Source organism: Rhinolophus sinicus, chromosome 1 (genome assembly GCF_057876585.1).
Source record: "Rhinolophus sinicus isolate RSI-liver-muscle chromosome 1, RSI-T2T, whole genome shotgun sequence".
NCBI classification, from domain to species: Eukaryota; Metazoa; Chordata; class Mammalia; order Chiroptera; family Rhinolophidae; genus Rhinolophus; species Rhinolophus sinicus.
This window is the reverse complement of record NC_142501.1, coordinates 156,913,776-156,932,748: the sequence shown is the minus strand read 5'-3', so window position 1 is coordinate 156,932,748 and position 18,973 is coordinate 156,913,776.

Sequence of the window (18,973 nt, the reverse complement as noted above, 5' to 3'; positions counted from 1 at the left end):
TTATGACTATAACAAACCAGTTGTCTGTTGTCATAGTGATATCACACAGCAATTGCCACATGAGCTAAATTTCTCTTTTCCTTTTCCATTTATACATGTGGTTTTGCCATTTGGAGACAAAGATTATTAACCAAATGATATGTAAATTTAGTTAATTATTTGAAAGCCTTTTGAAAAATCTATGTAATATTAAAATAAATAAAATCTCGTATTTTCCTAACCAGTGTGAAAATAACTAAAACTTAACACAGTAGGGTTTGGCAATTAAGAAATTCGTAACCTTCATTTTCTTATTTAAACACTAATTAGCAGACTGTTGTTTTCTTAGTATTCTATTTCATGTACACATATAAATTTATATTCATATTCATTTCACGAATGAATTCTCTCCTAGAGAATTACTTTGACATCCAAAACAAACTTGAATTTATATAATATATGGTAAAATAAAACAAATGCATATATTTTTAAGTTTTGCTGATATATTTATAACTATTACTACTAACAAATTATTGATAAAATATGTTAATAGTTTAATGATATTCTAACATTATATGACTTTATAACCTGTATTTGAAGGTTAGGTGGTTTTCCAATATTGAAATCATGCTTTTTTTCCAGGTGCAAAATTTAAGGAGGTACCAAAAAACTCAATAGTCAAGATAAATAATATTATAATGCATTATTTAAAAAACATTAAAATATAAAATTGCATGATGAACAATATATCAAAATTTCAATAAAGCATCATGCTAAGCCAAACCAGAGCTTGAATCATTAATAACTGATCCTTTTTGTCTCCACCCACTCTCAGTTGATTTTGCCATAATCTTATCAACAAGACTGAATTCATCTGATCTAAAGCCCTTTCCATTTCCTCATTTTCACCTCGGAACTCTCAGATTCTTCACTTTTCCTTTACTTCTGTGTCTGAGATATTTTCCCTGGTATGTTTAGACTCATCTTTTTCCCCAGTATAAGTCTTTCCCTGATTATGTGTTTCTTTTGAAGATACAACACTCCTAGACACTGCAGATTGAATATGGTGCTATAACTCCACCATCTCTGTCAACAGCTATATCCATTCAACTGAGGATTCTAACCCTTTCCATCATTTCTATTCCTGCTGCTGCTCTCTCCTTATTTAACATAACAGTTGTGTTTGCAACTGCAATCTGTTGCCAGTTAAATACTGTTAAAGTACCTCCTTTACCATTCTATACCTTTATTGCTCAGTTCACTCTCTGAAAGAGTTTTCTTTTTCTCTACAATTATGGACATTTTAGCCAGTTCCCAAAGCAAGCTACCTCTTCCATTAAATTTTCAGTAATAAATAAAGCTAGAAATCATTTTCCTGCCTCCATTATGACTATGGAATTTCTGACAGTCACATGTGATTTAAACCCCTAGCTTAGATCTTATTTATGATATATCTCTCATCTCATACATTGTAAGTTCCCAGAGAGCAAGGGCCATGTATTTACTTCAATAAGGAGCAGAGCAATGACACTTTCATTCTTTCTTTTCTCTCTTCTCTCTCTCTCTCTCTCTCTCTCTCTCTCTCTCTCTCTCTCTCTCTCTCTCTCTCTCTCTCTCTCTCTCAGATGATTGGGCGAATAATCAATTTCAATCTCTTTAACTAGTAATTTCTCCACATTAGGATTATATAACACTAGCCACTTAAATGCTGTTGGCCCTGAGGAGAAAACAGAGAGAGGTTCATGAAACTTCGCAAATAAAATGCCTCCCTAGGGGACTGAACATTTTTTATTTGTTTATAAGTTAGAAAGCTAAAATGTTCAACATGTTCTCAGCCTAAGGGAACCACTAGAGAGCAACAAAATATATTAACACTGTCACCTTAAAATAAAGTGGATTTTTTTTAAAGCTTAGGATGATGATTATCTCAAGTGTGCTAAGAAGACCAAAACCTTTTCAGTTTAATTAAACTCGATAATAACCTAGTGAAGCTTTATTTTGAAAGAATGTTACCACATAACACCCACCCTTATATCTATACAAAACAAAACTATTATTTTTAATCCTCCATAGTAATAAAGTGGGCCTATATGCAGCTGGAGAAATAGCTTTTCTAATTTCCCAGATACTCTGGGGGAGGGGAGGTGTGGGGAATAACTCCTACCATGTTTCCCTGAAAATAAGGACCTAGCCAGATCATCAGCTCTAATGTGTCTTTTGAGCTGATTAATTTCTGTTCCTCCAAAAATTAATATAAGACCCGGTCTTATTTTACTATAATATAAGACTGGGTCTTATATAATTAATATAATATAATATAATATAATATAATATAATATAATATAATATAATATAATATAATGCAATATAATATAATGCAATATAATATAATGCAATATAATATGCAATATAGTATAATGCAATATAATATAATACAATATAATATAACATAATATAAATACCAGATCTTATATTAATTTTTGCTCCAAAAGACGCGTTAGAGCTGATTGTCCAGCTAGGTCATATTTTCGGGGAAACACAGTAAGAAGAGAGACATTGTGAAAATTGCTTAGATACAGCTGTGGAAAAAAGTCATTTGACAAGTGTTTATTGAGCACCTACTCTTCTGAGCACTTTACCAGGTTTGGGGGTATGTAGCGTGAGGAGAAGCCAAGATTCCTGCTTTCAAAGAGCTTATAGATTTGTATGAACAAAATTTTGTAAATTGTGTAAAAAATAAACTGTAACATGACACATAGCCCAGTGCTAAATCACTTGATTCAGGTTATAACTGCTCCAAGAATACAAATAAAGGTGAAACTCAAAGTGTTGTAGTAGTTGTTTCATGGCAGGGGCTATATTAACAGAGAATGTAATTAGTCTTTATTAGGACATTACTAGAGGAAAAAGTATTCTAGGGGAAAACAATCAAAGAGTAAACCAAGCATACTTGAACAGAGCAACACTATGGTAGAAAACAAGAAATTTGGAAATTCGAGTGTAACTTGGGTCAATTCATGTAGTAAGCTAAACAACAGAAGTAAGTTGACAGGTATTTAGAATTTCCAAATTATATATGCTTTCCTTCATTTAATAAGCATTATTATAGAAAACTATAATAACAATTCCATACATGTATTTAATTTATATACTCTAAAAATTTATTTGACTCATAAAATCTGACTATATTTGTTGAAAGTTAATTCAAAAGTAATGGAAATTCCCTTAGTCTTATGGGTGCAATCAGTCATACATTATTTCATTCAAGAAATATTTTTAAATGCTTACTATATTCCAAAGTGGGGCCCAGGTATGAATGAATGTAAAAGCTCTCCAAGATATTTTGAAGTACAGTGAGGATTCAGGTAAACTGTTTAGAAAAAATGCAGGCTTTACCAACTTGAATAAGCCCATAAACTTGTTAAAACTGCAACATTATGGCTTCTCCAGGTGTTGGATAAATCTCAGTAATCTATAATCTTAACAAGCAACTCCAGCCCTTTTGTTTTAGGTGGTTGAACCAAATTCCACAATGAGAACTCTTCCCTAGGACCAGAACTGAATGCACAAGCAATTCCATTTCAGGCCACCATGAAATGTCTGGGAACTGACTTACTCTTTAACCATACACAATGAGACAACTGGACAAAATAAATAAAACAACTGTTTGTTTTTCAACATGAGATAACAGGGGTTGCAAGACTTACCCCTGGGTGATGTACGACAGGGATCACCACCCCTACATCTCTTTGATATTTAATCTTTGTCATCTCCCCTGAGGTGCAATTAATGTTTTTAATTTCTATATTGGCTGGGGAAAAGGAATTTTCAGGGAATTTCACTTTAACTTTCCCACTATGATAGCTCTGATCTCACAAGCTATGAACCAAATGTGGGTCTTACTCCAACTAAGAAGTATGTAAATCTCAATTATATACTCCTATCTCCAATTAAATCGACAGTCTGGTCACTGTAGAAAATGGACCCTGCAGAAAACAAGATGGAAAATGACTTCCAGAAGATTGGTAGAAGTGGGTAAACGGGGTCAAACATATGGTGACTGAAGGAGATTTGACTCTGGGTGGTAAAAACACAATGCAGTACATATGTGATATATTATAGAATTGTACACTTGAAATCTATATAATTTGATTAACCAATGTCACCCCAATAAATTTAATTTAAAAAATGTACTTTCAGACTCTAATCCTCTCTAATTCCCTAATACGCATAGATGTCTGTTTTGTCTGGAGATTAAAATATCAGGCTGTCTATAGGTCTGGATTCCTGAGTTGTGGAGGACACAGGGAGGGCTCACAGCAACATCTTTCCCTAATACCTGCAATTTCAGCACTCTTTCTCATTCTCTCCCTACCCACTCTGAGCTCTCTCTTAAAAGTTCTTTCAGGCAGATTGAATCCAAATTCCAAATCAGCACTTCTATATGTGTTCAGATCTGTGGCTTCCTCAACTGAGCTATTTCATTTAAAAAATAAATTTTCATCTTTTTTTCACTTTTCAGAAATTTATTAAAATTCTTCAATATCTCAAAGGCCTCATCCCATTTTACCATGATTTATTTTTCAACGTGTTTTTGAAATGATTACATGAGTATATAAAGGATGGAATTAATTTTTGTATAGGTATTTAACAAATGAAATGACTAAATACTTAAATCGTTTTCCTATTGTCTATATTTGATCATATTTTTTGAAAATAATGTTTTTCAAAATGCATTTACTATTTTTCTTCTAATATTGAGATGAGTCACCCCTACCCCCCCCCCCATTACTTTACTGAACGTCCTAGCAAATTTAGTAAGATTAGAAAAAGGAATTAAAGAGTATAAAAACCATAATTTAAGAAAGAAAAAGTCCTAATATACAGATGATATAACATAAAGAAAACCTAAAAATTTTCTATGGAAAACTATTGGAATTAATAAGAGAGTTTATCAATGTTGAGCAATGTTGTTGGATATGAAATCAACATCAATAATTATAGTTTCTGTCATTCAAACTGTAACTTCAACATATAAGTGTATTTTAGGAATATAATTCAGAAAAAATATAATTTATAGTAACAAAAGTTCATTCCTATCTTTAACAAATTGTTCCAGAAAATAAAAAGGGAATAAATGGTGCTCAGTTCATTTAATGAGGCTAGTATACTCTTGATTCTAAAATCAGAATATTTCAAGCAAATAAAATTATAGGGCCATTTCATATATATGTGTAGAACAAACATCCTAAATATATATATATATATATATATATATATATATATATATATATTGCAGCAGCATATTAAATATGATTATTATGATCGATAGCATTATCCCTGGAAATTAAGAATGGTTCTATATCACACACAAAGAAATCTATCAGTGTAATTCACCACTTTAATAGCCTAATAGGAAACTAATATTATTTTTTCAATCAATGTAGAAAAGGTTTTTTTAATAAAATGTAATACCTAAATATTCAAAATAAAACACATAACTTGTAAGAAACTAGGGAAAAAAGGAAACTTACTTTGTTAAAGATATATACTGAGAACACAAAGTAAATATTATATTTAATAGAAAACTGTTACATTCATTTTGTTTGAGATCAGGAAAAATCAAGATGCCCACTGTTAATTCTATCGAATCTCTGTTGGAGAGTTAGACCTGCAACTAAACCAAGAAGACAAAAAACAAGTAAGAACTAGAAAAAGTTGTGCACACATAGCCCATCATGGTCATCACTTTGTACAACAGAGCTTGAAACACATTCCACAATGTTACATATGTGTAGTTGGATTGAGGAGTACATTCTATTGGGAGAAAGGGGAATTTTTTGAACCATGCATCAGTGAGAAAGAGAAAGACAGAGATCTGACATCTTAAATCACTGAATTTGCAGAGTCTATCTTCCTCTTAGGTCTCCTTTTTCACAGAGCAAAGGCTAAGTGTAAGAGCAGCCATAACCTTGGAAAGATATTTAATATGGACACCAAATATTTAATATAGATTCCAATCTTTACTTGAAGGCAGCTGCTATTAGATGTTGTCTGGAAAGTGAGTTGCCTGCAACTAGACAAGAATGTATTACAGTACAGGAAGTGACATCATGAAGAATTCCAACATGGAAAAGAAAAGCCTCATAGAGACCTATGCATAATTACAGAAGAAAAGGGATGGGCTTCCAAGAGACCCTCTCTAGCTTATTGTCCTTTTGACTTTCCATTTTCTTCCTGATTCAAATGCTGACTTTATCACTGCCTCCCTCCAAGCTCCTTATTGCGACTACATCCTTTCTTTTTTAGTCACTATAGTATAATTGTCTTAGCATGTAGCAGAATTTAAAATTAATTCATACAATTATCTGCATAGAAAGTCAAAGACACTCAAGGGACCAAATGTCAGCACTAGGAAGATAATTTCTTAAGAGGTCCAATTATAAGAACACAGAAAACTCAATGGCATTGTTATATACAAGTAACAAATGTTTAAAATGTAACAAAAAAAGGATCCATTGTCAAAGACAAAAGAAAAGTGTTTATTATATTGGAATAAAATGACACAAAGTTGTTTGAAATAATTACAAAAATATTACCAAATTTACTGAATAACAAAAAGATCTTGAGACATGGAGAAATATAACATGCTCATGGATAAGAAATTTGATGTTATAAAACTTTTAATTCTCTCTAGATAAATCTCTAAAATTAATGCGATTTCAACAAAATACCAACAAGACTACATGGACCTATAACAGATGATCTTTAAAATTTATATAAAGACATAAAAGATCTGATAGAGACAAGAACATTTTGAAGAAGATTAAGGCTGACTATTAAGCTACAGTAATTAATGTAGCATGGTGTTCTTGTAGGGATAGACAAAATGATCTGTAGGAGAACAGCTTTATGTCTGTCTTTAGGATAATAAGGAATTCTTAGACAAGTCACAAGATATACACCAAAAGGAAAATATTGATATATTTAACATTAAATATTGATTAATTTAACATTAAATTTGAAATTTCTGGACAAAAGAATACCATATGGAAAATGGAAATACAAGTGGCAGAATGAAAGATGATTTGCAATGTGTAAAATTAACAAAGGACTGGTGTCCAGAATACATATAGGATATTTGTTTATCAGTAAGAAAAAGACAAAAATAACTTTAAAAAAACTATACAGAGGATATTGAGACAATTCACAGAAGATAAAAGTTCATTTGACAATTAAAAAAAAACACGTGTTTATTTGTTTTCACATCACAAAATGTGAAGACAGATGTTTCTTAAAATTGGATCAACAACTCAATGAATTTAGGTCTAACATCACCCTTATTAAAACTTGCAAATCTCCCCAAAAGCCTCAACAGATTTCTGCTTACGTTATATTGTCCAGTTCTCAAGATCCGTACTATTGCTAGCTGTAAGGAAAGATGGCAATACAAGTATTTTTCCTACAGGTAGATGCGTGCTGTCTTCCCCCTAACCAAAAATGTAATTTTTATTAAGGAAGACAGATTTATCATAAATGTCTGCCATAATGGAATAACTTTTATTCAAGATGAAATAAAAAAGAAAATTCATGGACCGACAGTATTAGTAATTCACTCAAATGCACTGCAGAAGATAATAACAAATGATCTAAACTTGAGACATATGTAGAAGAGATTGAGAGGCTCCAATATCTGTCTAATTCCAGAAGTAGAAAATAGATGGAAGGAATATATGAAAAAAGTAGTCGAATAGACTGAGATTTTTCTTGAAATGAAGAGAGATATGAGTCTTTCTTTTTTTAGAAGGAGAAGTAGGAATGTTTCCACTCTTCCAGATGTCAGTAATCAATAGAATAGTATCTCTGCCTTCTTTTGGTTCCTTTACTTATTACTCCACCTCCAAAAAGTAGAGTGATTTATCTACTGAGTATATTTGAGGAATATCACAAGGCATATGTTCAAGTCAGCAACTACACTCCACTGCCTTACCAGGCATGGACTCTTCATACAGGGATGTCCTCCTGTCGGGCCTGAAGGGGTATATATGACCAGTTTTCAAGTTCAATAATTACCACACATGCTAGAGTAACTAACCTAAAATTATTACGTTGGTGCAAAAGTAATTGCGGTTTAAAAGGTTAAAAATAATTGCAAAAACCGCAATTACTTTTGCACCAACCTAATAACTACCTCCAACCTGGCATTTACCTATAATAAAGATGACATTTTGTCCTCTAATGTTACTTTCGTTACTTAGAGACATTTGTTCAAAACTCATATAAGGTAGAGATCAGCTACTTATTGGGGCTGTTTTGAAGACCTCAAGAGAGTCCTCAGATTCAGAGGTTAAATCTAAAGTAAAATAAATAGAAATAATCCTTGGACACATAGTGAAATGTAGCACAACAATTATTAAAATCTTAGAAACTACCAGAAAGAGAAGGGAGATTATGGTTAAAGGAATGACTTAAACTAACACCTGGTGAAAGGAAATGTAAAAGCAAAAGCAGAGTCAGGAAGGAATAGGGCTAGTTTTCAGATTATCAAAGGTTTTGTGTAATATTGTACAATTTACACAGGGCAAGGAATGGGGAAAAAAGATGGCCAGAGTAAGTGGATCACATCACTGTGACCTTGAATGCCAAGATCCTTTGCTGGTAACAATGGAAAAACACAAAAGGCTTTTAAGTACAGGAATGAGGATGGCAGCAACGGGGAAGATGATTTGCAATGGGGAAGAGGTAAGAAGAGGGATTGTTTCACGACAGAGCTCTCTATGTCCAAACTAGGAAAGCATCTGTGGGAAAGAAACATCAAGGATGGAGAGAAGAGATATAGTAATACTAGAATTTATAGTTTAAAAACAAATTGCATGGAATGGCAATGTGTTTCCACTAACATATTTTTAGACTACTGAATGCTCTAATCCATAAACTACCTTCAATTTATATAGGCCATCTTTCTCTCAAGTAGTAGGAACTTGACATTTTTTAAGACACTGTAACAGCATTTTTGTTTTCTAAACCTTTGTTGCTGAAATGTCAAAGTACAATGGATTTTTTTTGCATACTGAGTAACCTTGCTAAAAGAATGCATATATAATAACTGTGTAGAAGCTATGTGTAGATTCTTTTGCTTTTTTATATACAAAATAGTATCTTCTTTGAACGTATCTTCTTCCTTTTTAAACATTTTTCATTTTCTTTTCTTGACTTATTGCACTGGTTAAATCTTCAGTGCATCATTGAATAGAAAGGATGATAGCAAGCATTCTTGTCCATTAGTGATATCAGAGGGAAAGCTTTGTGTATGATTATTTCTTCCCAAAATATTTGGTATATTTATCAATGTGATCCTTGAATCATGTTTTTGGGAAAGTTTTAAATTTTGGATGCATTTTTAAAATAATTACTAGAAAATTCCGATTTTTGTACTTCTTTTTGTGTCAGTTTTGATAATGTGTATGGCGTCATAAGTCTTTAGGGAATCTTCTATGTAAATTTTTTGGCAAAATTATTTATAACTGCTTGTATTAATTTAAATTCTATTGGTTTTGTGGTTATGTGCTGTTTTCTTCCTGATATTTGTAATTGTTACCTTCTTTTTTTAAAATCAGTTTTGCAAGTGGTTTGCTAATATAATCTTTTGAATTTAAAAATTTTCTCTATCACAACTCTATCTGTTCTTACGAATATATTTAGGAACGTTGTTATTTTATCATTTGCATGAGAACAACCCTTAGTCACCTAGATTTTTTTATTGCTATAGGAATATCACTACATTTATAGTATTGATAAAAACAAGGAAAAATTCCTTACTGAAACTTAAATTCATTATTATCTCACACAGCATATATTTTACAAAAGAGAAATGTGTCATAAAAATATTTTTTTCATATACAAATTTCCAGTTATAAAAATAGTCATGGGGATGTAAAGTACAGGATATAAAGAGAATATAGTCAATAATATTGTAATAACTATGTATGGTGTCAGATCAGTACTAGATTTATCGGGGTGAGCACTTTGTAAGTTATATAAATGTCTAATCACTATGTTGTACACTTAAAACTGATATAATATTGTATGTCAACTTTAATTGAAAAATAAATTTTTTAAAATAAAAAATATTTTTTTTCATATAATTTGCATGTTTTGGTCCAAATGTGTCTTATTGTTTTCTGTAGTCTTTGGCTCAAACTTCCTCCTTTCATGAGAGTAAGTTGAAGTCATCTGACAACAGGTGAGAATTGGGATCTGTATTAGTCATGATATGCTAAGTTTTGCTATGGTAAAAAATCTCAAAATCCTAGTGGTTTAAATAACACAGGTTTATTTCTTAGTCATGGTTCAGATCCTTAGTTGAGCTGGAGGGGTCTTTGTTCATTTTAGGGAATCACAGATTCAAACCAGTGGAACAGCCTTCATTTAAAATGCTTTTGTCTTTCTCTGTCTGACTTATTTCACTTAACATAATGTTCTCTATATATATAGTTACAAGAAGCAGAGTACAGCATTAGGAATAGAGACAGTGGAAATGTAATGGTTGTGTGCGATGTCAGAGGGGTAATGGATTGAGAGGAGTGGGGTTGTCACTGTGTGAGGGATATAAATGATTGTTTTGTGCACCTGAAGCTAATAAAACATGTTTAAAAAAATAAAATAAAATAAAAATAAATAAAATGATGTTGTTTGTTTGTTGGTTATTAAAGGAATTCACTGGAAAGCCACCCATTTACAAACAAAGACCTGATGACTCCATAATGGCATACATCACTTCTGACTGTAACTAATTATTCAGAACTTTTTCACAAATGACTCTATATGACTAAAGATAAACAAAAAGTAAAATACTCCTATATGCTCAGAAGTGAAGTGAACCAAAATTATTTGGCAAACAGCAATTAATAGTTTCAAAAGGGTACACTTTTGTTTTACCCAGGAAAAAAGATCAAATGAGATAAGAAAAAGTAATGTTCTCACCAATTAATATTAACTGTTGACTATGTTTATTAATACTTTTGTAAAAATGATCTACATATGGGATTAAAAGAAAAATGGAAGTTAAAACCATTGTGTTATCAATAATTATTTTTGTCAGAGAGATATTAGTGGTATGTATCTTATCTTTGCTTATGTGTTTTCTAAAATGTTTGTAGTATATTAGTTTTTAAAAATAAACAATGTTAAAATACAGAAAAGAGATCAACAGAATTGACAGTGAAATCAGGCGTCCAGTTGTTCTGCAAACGTCTCCATTTCTCTCCTTTCATCATCCTAACTCTAATCAATTTTAAGCACGGGATACCTTGTGGAATGGAGGAAACCCCCAGGCATAGATTCAAAAGCCATCAATGATCCAGGTAGATAATAAAAATTCACTTTCATAAATTTCATCCACCATTATACATAAAGAATATGCAAAAAAAGTATTATTCTCTATTTCAGGTACAGAGAAGGCATTTACAATTGAAATTGCATTGATATGCACTCACGAGAATTATCAAGTATTATAAATGTACTTAATTCGTAGTAAAAAATTGAGAACAACTAAAAAGATAATGAGATAATGTTTTACATTTGAATGAAAATTGAATGTTACCTACTAACTGGTGCTTAATGAGTAGGTAGCACTGTTAAAGATATACTAAATTTCAGATTTACATATTGGTCCTTTAATTACTGACTGAACTATGAAAAGTGGGGGATTTTCACTGAACCAAGTGCACTTTCTCAGCATTGACTTTGGAGACTGCGATAATTGCGACATATGAACCTCTTAAGAATATTTTTATTCTGAAATACACAAACACTATGCATTAATTTCATAGAAAATGATATGTCATTTTAATTTTAAGGAAAATATAAATTTGTCCTTTCCATAGTCATCAAGTTTTATTCAACTTTTGACTTAACATTGAATTTTGCGCCCCTGACAAAGATTTCCAAATATCCATCTAACCTTTTGGCAAAACCAGCTGGAGTTAAAGCCACTTGAATCAGTCAATAAGATCTAGTCTCTAAGTTCCTTTAATCATTGTTTTATGGTTATGTCTGTGTGTGAAACAAGAATTTGAGTTTACTTATGAAACTGTAGTTATTACTGCTGTTTGGAGGTGCATGGACTTTCCTACCTATAGTCTCCATGACTGTACCAAACAGATTTGGTTTCAAGACTTCTGGCTCTATAACTTACAAGCTAGAAAAAGTTATTTAACCTCTTGGAGTCCTGTAAGGGGGAAAACAGCTCATCTGCTTCACTGATTTGAAAATATTAACATAAAATGTATAACATGTTATTGTGGTACCTAGAATAGACTAAGTACTCAATACGTTTTATCTACACACTACTAAGAACATGATCATTTTTATTAATAGGCTGTAAAATATTCTTGGTGGTTTCTGTTAAAGCACAGAAGATGCTTTTTTTTTTTCAGTCTCTTAACATTTACCTTGACTAAGGAGCAAAACTTAAAAGTTTCAAGTTTCTTTTTCAGAGAAAATTGTTTCCAATGTATGGCATTGATTTTTTTCCTGTAGGTAATAATAAAAGTTTTGGTTGTCTTTTTCCAATCCATCTCTGGTTAATTGGGATGTCTACAAACATTTCCTTATTTTAAACCATTAAACCATTAAATGACTGCACAATGGCTATTATAAAGACATTTTAAAACACACTCAAGCAAATTTATGAAAACAGCTGCTACGTTGGTTTCATGTAGAAAGAACTTAAAAACCACTACTGACCAGGGAAGACTGGTTGTTAAATAGAATGTTCAAAAGTGATTTAGAGTTTCTGAAGAAATGTTATCAGTTTTAATCATAAATCCATGAATACTGTCTCTTTTATTTCACTTGCCCACCAGAAATGTGTTTTTCTTTTCCTTTTAACCTAGTTTCTAGAAATGAAATTGGTTTTGCTTTATATCACTGCCACCACTAGAAAGCTCCTAGGATCAGAGCCCCTCAGGTAATTTTGCTCTTGATTAAATCAAATCAAACTGGAGGTTATCTTGCCACTGTGTGCCAGTGCTGACTCAGACATGATGGCAATTTTCTATAATAATTTTTCATTGAACTATAATGGAGAAATCAAATTGAAATTATATAGAATTTGCACTGCTTAGATTATGATATCATCCACAGCTTTCCTCAGTTTTCATGCCTATTTTTAAAATAAATAGAATTCAAGGATCATCCAATCACTGAACAAATTACTGTGCACTTGTGTTGGACACAGTACTAGGCTCTGTGACTGCCAAAATGAGTAAAGCCACAACCCCTGCCCTGGAGTTACTCATGGCCTCATGGAGTGGATTGAACAAGAAGGGGAAAGTGATCCTCGAGTGTTTTTGATGCAAACAATGTTGTGAGCATATAAAAAATCTAGTTTCCTCTTGAATCCCAGCAGTGGAAAAATAAAAGGTAAAGAGAGTAAGAAAAAATAAAAATTGTTGAAAATTGCTATCTGTTTCTTAAGAACTATGCTAAGTGTTTTAAATACACTATTTCAATTAATCCTTACGGCAAGATTGCACGAAGAAGATCATCATTGTTATTTAATAAATAAAAAACTTTCTTATTTAATAAGTGAGGAAACTAAGACTCAGAGGATTAAGTTGCTTGCCAAAGATCAGGAAGCTAGAAAATGGTAGCTGGAGAATTTGAACTGAAGGCATGGAGTAGTAATAGGAGAAGAAATTAGGTTAAAACCTCTGCAATCGTGTGTGGGAACAGAGGAATACAGGAAATAAGCCACCAATTATTCCCCCAAAGCACAGGCGTCACCTCATCCTCTTGTCAAGTACCTAGATCACTGAACTATAACTTTCTGGTTTATGCTAGATTATGAGCTCATCAAAAGCAAGGGCGTGTTCATATTTATCTTTGTATTGCTTTGCTGTGAATTCTGCTCTATTTATGGCCAGTGAATAATATCTGAAAGACTTAAGCATATCCCATATAAGGGCTATCTTGAGATATTTCAAAGCAACCACTTGAAGGTAAGTGATGCCAGCTTCAGAAAGCCAATTTTGGGGTCACAAATCTATTCTACTGTAGTACTTAAATGCATAATTAAAATGAAGCATAGCATTTCCAAGTTCCCCAGTAAAACAAAGTGGAATACTTAGTGAAATATGAGAAGAATCAAGTTCATTTGTTTAATTTTATATTTATTATATCCAACAGTCTCTATTTATGCTATAAATTTCCTCAAAGGTTCACTGTTTTAAAAATCCCTGATGTTAAAGCTTTAAATTTTTATTGATTAAATGAGGACTGATATATATTTCTCATTCTCAATTCTCCTCCATACCTTTTGTATTACAAAAATAATTAATCCAAATCTTTAAGACGTTCTAATAGCCAGGGTTTTAATAAGCCAAAGTCATAGAATTTAGGTAGATGTCTCTATAATTCCCTATAGCTCTACATTTTCATATTATCCCCACTGGTAATTTTGAATCTATTCATATATCAATAAACATTTTATTGTGCTATTTCTATGGATGGGGCAAGAATAATCACCCTCTTGTCTTAAATAAGTTCACAGTATAGTTATAGAAGCCCAAAACACCCCTAAAAATGAGCTGCAATATATTGAATACCATAAGGTATGTGAATAAAAGAGTGAGAGGAACACAGAGGAGAGTCCCAAACTTGATAGAAGATTTAGGGACCTTCCAAAGAATAAACAATTCAGCTGGGTCTTGGAGGATGGATAGGCATATTGTAGCTAGCAAAATCAGGTAAATACAGTCTAAGCAAAAGGATCAGAACGCACAAAGGCATGGTGCAAAAAACCCGTGAGACATAAAAGATGAGATCCTGTCATTCTGAGCCAATGGCTGCCTTGGGGAACAGAACTTATCTATTCTTTGCATATAAAAAACAGGTATTTTTCTCATCTCATTCTGAGTTTTAATAGATTAGAGGCAAAGGAAAGCCATAAAGATGTAGACATTATGACGTCCCTTATTTTCACAGGCATGAAGCAGAAGTTACACCCAGGAAATGGACATGTGTGCTACTGTACAGGCTCTCTTTTTCAAGCCACCTTGGAGAACCACTACACTGGTGCAACAATTAATAGATGAACTATTGTTCGTGCCAGGCTCTCTTGCTCTCCTTTCCACATAAAACCATCCAGAGTTTACCAAATAGTCAAGACTACTCTGTAGAGTTCAAAGCTGCACTATACATCCTGGGTGGCCACCTAAATCAACGATTCATTCAATACACTGCAATGTAACAAACCCTGTGCTTGATACTAGAGCCACGGACTATTGTGGCATTTCCAGGTTATTAGGGGATACAGAAAACTAAACAGGAAATCACAGTATCATGTGAAAGTATCAGAGGAATTTTGAGAAGTAAGGAAATACTTCACAGAGGAAATCATATCTAAACTGTGACCTAAGCACATCGTTACAGATTAGCTAAGAGAAGAGATGTGTGGAGGAGAACAGGAAACAAAATCAATAAGGTTACCAGGTCAATGAGAAAGTATTGAAACCATTTACTTGACATAAAATAGAAAAGTCATTCAGCTAATTTACTTTTTTTAATAGTCTGGCTTCACTTTCAAACAACTATATACAGCACTTGGATAGGCATTAGTGGTCTACAGTGGAGGACACCAGATTCCAGAAAGAGCTTGAATTAAATAAAAAAACACATATCCATAAAAATGCAAATGCATTAACTATAGAGTGACAGCAGCACTAAGAACAGCATGTTACAAGGTCAGGGGTTGTTCAGACGTGGAGTTTTTTATGGAGACACAGGTTAGTTCAGCTACAGAGTATGAGTCCAAACTCTTCCTGAAATAAGTATTTTACCACATGGAGAAGTGGCGAAGACATAAAAGTACATAGCCATCACTATTTTATCATGGTAAGTAGTAGCAAAAATATCTAAATTGATACTTATTTTAGAACTTGAATTTTTTGGCTTTTGAATTATTCCCAAGTGACAGAGAAATAAGGTGATAATATAATTTATCATCTGAACTAGTATGAAGTTGAGAGTTAAAGGAGATTATATTAATAAGTAGGGTAGGAAAACAGACAGGCAGTGGGAAAATCCCAGGCAAACCAGGGCATATAGTCTTTTATAGAAAAGTTATTTGTAATGAATATGCAATGCTGAAGACTTTAGATTTCACAGATAGTGTTTTAATTAGACCTAAACATTACTAAAATACATATACTTCAAATCCTTCCTAAACTACATCCATAAATTACAATCCCAAGACAATGTCTAAATTCTACTACAAACCTATCAATGTCAAAAGTCTAATGAAGTGTATATACAAGTTTCAGGATGTACTTTACTTCCCTACCTAGTGTAGGGGAAAAAACACACCTGTTTTTCTAACTTAATTTCATGAAAAGTAAAATTGATTATGTTCAAAATGCATCATATTAAGATATGTTCCTAGTGTGTGCCAAGCATATTTTAGGGTCTAGAGATACAGCAAAGAACAAATACAAACAAAAATTTCTACCCAATGGAGCTTCAACTTTTAAAATCAAAAAGTAAATTACGTAATATGATAGAAGGAACCAACTGATATAAATATTTTATTAACAGTCATAACTAAAAAAGAAGAAAACAAAATCAAATTACTAAAGCTTGGAAAGGAAGCAATACAACTGTAATTTATTTATATCATCAAGTTAAAGAAGGAAAATAAGATTTGTATAGTAATAGAGGTACCAGAAGGCATTGGATAAAATGCTACTAACATCCATAAAAGAAACTCTAAGTAGATATAAATAAAATAATCATCAAAATTGTCTGTGAAATTGTTTTACTTCTCATTATTTCTAAATCACAATTGTCTCTCATCTTCTTACAGTTTCTAAATAAATATTCCTCTACATAAAGCAACTCTTTCGTATTATCTCCTGAGTGGCAAATTGGGAAGAACTTCTATGAGTTTTCAGTAAATATTCTCTGGATTTTCTTTAAACAGAAATAGATAAAATTACGATTTGAATTTAAGCAATTCTGTGGATTGGCATCAATAAAATAATGCCAAGGTTAAACACAAATGCTGAAAGTAGAATTGAAACTGTGAGGGTCCAGTGATTAACCAAACAGTGGAGTATCAGTCACATTAGTATCAACGATTATTTTTTTATCCTGTGTAAGGAAAATTAGAAAACACAGTATCATATAGTACATGTACTTTAGGAAAGAATTTAATTATTTTGCGCCTGAAAGTTTCAGCTCAAAATGATGTAATGAAAATCAAAGATCTGAGAAGTGAAATGTATCTTGCCACAATGTTCTTCAAAGTCAAAAAATTACAGATTAACCATAAGAAAGTTTGTTTCCCATCTAACACCAACTCCTCCCTTCTTTCTATCGTACAAAACAGTGTGGAGGAAAGAACGTGGGCATGCAATCACACAAATTTTGCTTAAATTTTGCTTCCAGTATGTATTAAATCTACTGTAAATCTTAGAATTTAAGCAAACTCTCTGATTCTCAGTTTCCTTATAGGTAAAATGGGTATATTTATATCCACCTTGTAGAGTTATCATAACATTAGTAAGAAAGAATATAAAGTACTTAGCAAAATGCCTGAGACAAGATAGTTGTTAATATTTCTAGTTGAACACAGTACAACTACGAGGCTCCATGTCACATATCACTTCTAGTATGGAAATTTCTGTCAAATAAAAACATTACAGTGTGTCCTCATCCACCTTCTTCATGGGATCTGGCACCATGCGGCTTCTGGCTCTTCCCCAAAGTCAAAATGATTCAAGACATTGAGGCAGCCACAACAGCGCAACTAAAGACACTCACGAAAGAGGACTTCCAGAACTGCTTCATAACGTGGCAAGAATGATACCATATGATATCACCTACATGTGGAATCTAAAGAATAGAATAAATGAACAAACTAATCAGAAACACTCTTAGAGATATAGAGAAAAACTGAGGGTTCCTAGATAGGAGGGGGTAGGGGTGAAAAAGAAGGTGAGGGGATTAGAAAGCCCACATTGGTAACCACAAGATTGCCACGGGGATACAAAAGACAGTTTGGGAAATATAAACAATAATGTTGTAAAGATTTTGTAGGGTATCCAATGGACACTTGTTTTATTAAGGAGACTATTTCATGGATGGTGTAGATGACTGACCACTGCAGTGCACACCTGAAGCTGAAGAATAATGAATGTCAACTATAATTACACACACACACACACACACACAGTCATAAGGTGTGGAGTACAGCATAGGGAATAGAGTCAGTGGAATTGTAACACCTATATACGATATCAGAGGGGTAGTAGATTGAGTGAGGGGGGTTATCACTTTGTGAAGGGTGTAAATGCCTAAGTATTACATTGTATTGTACACGTGAAATTAAAAAAAAAAGAATGATAGGATAAGTGTGTTTGAAGCAAGGAGGAGTATTTTGAGGGGGATTCATGGCAATGTGTCTTTTACTGTAATCATTTTTTTTTAATTTAAAGTTTCACCATATTGTTTGATCACACCTGATATATCATGTGTATAAATAATATAATCAAGGTTCTATGCTGAAGAAGAAAAAATAATGTTATTTGTTATTATTTTTATAGATAAAGCTAATGAGTTGCAAATTAGGAAACAGTATTGAAAAAGGCCATTTCTGCCAGTGGATAACCACTAATATTATATTAGGTTGATGCACAAGTAATTGTGGTTTAAGAGTTTAAAAATAATTGCAAAAACTGCAATTACTTGTGCACCAACCTAATAGTAGCAGTTACAGACTATTGTCTATGTGCTGGGTATTGTCCAAAGCACTTTACATTTATCAATGCATTTGATCCTCACAACTTCTTAAATGGTAATTACAATTATTCACCAGCATTACAGATCAGGAAATGGAGGCACAGAGAAGTTTAATAGTAGCCATTGGAAGTCTGGCTCCAGAGCCTTCATTCCTGATTACTATAGTATGAGTATGTTTGTCGTCCATGATTTA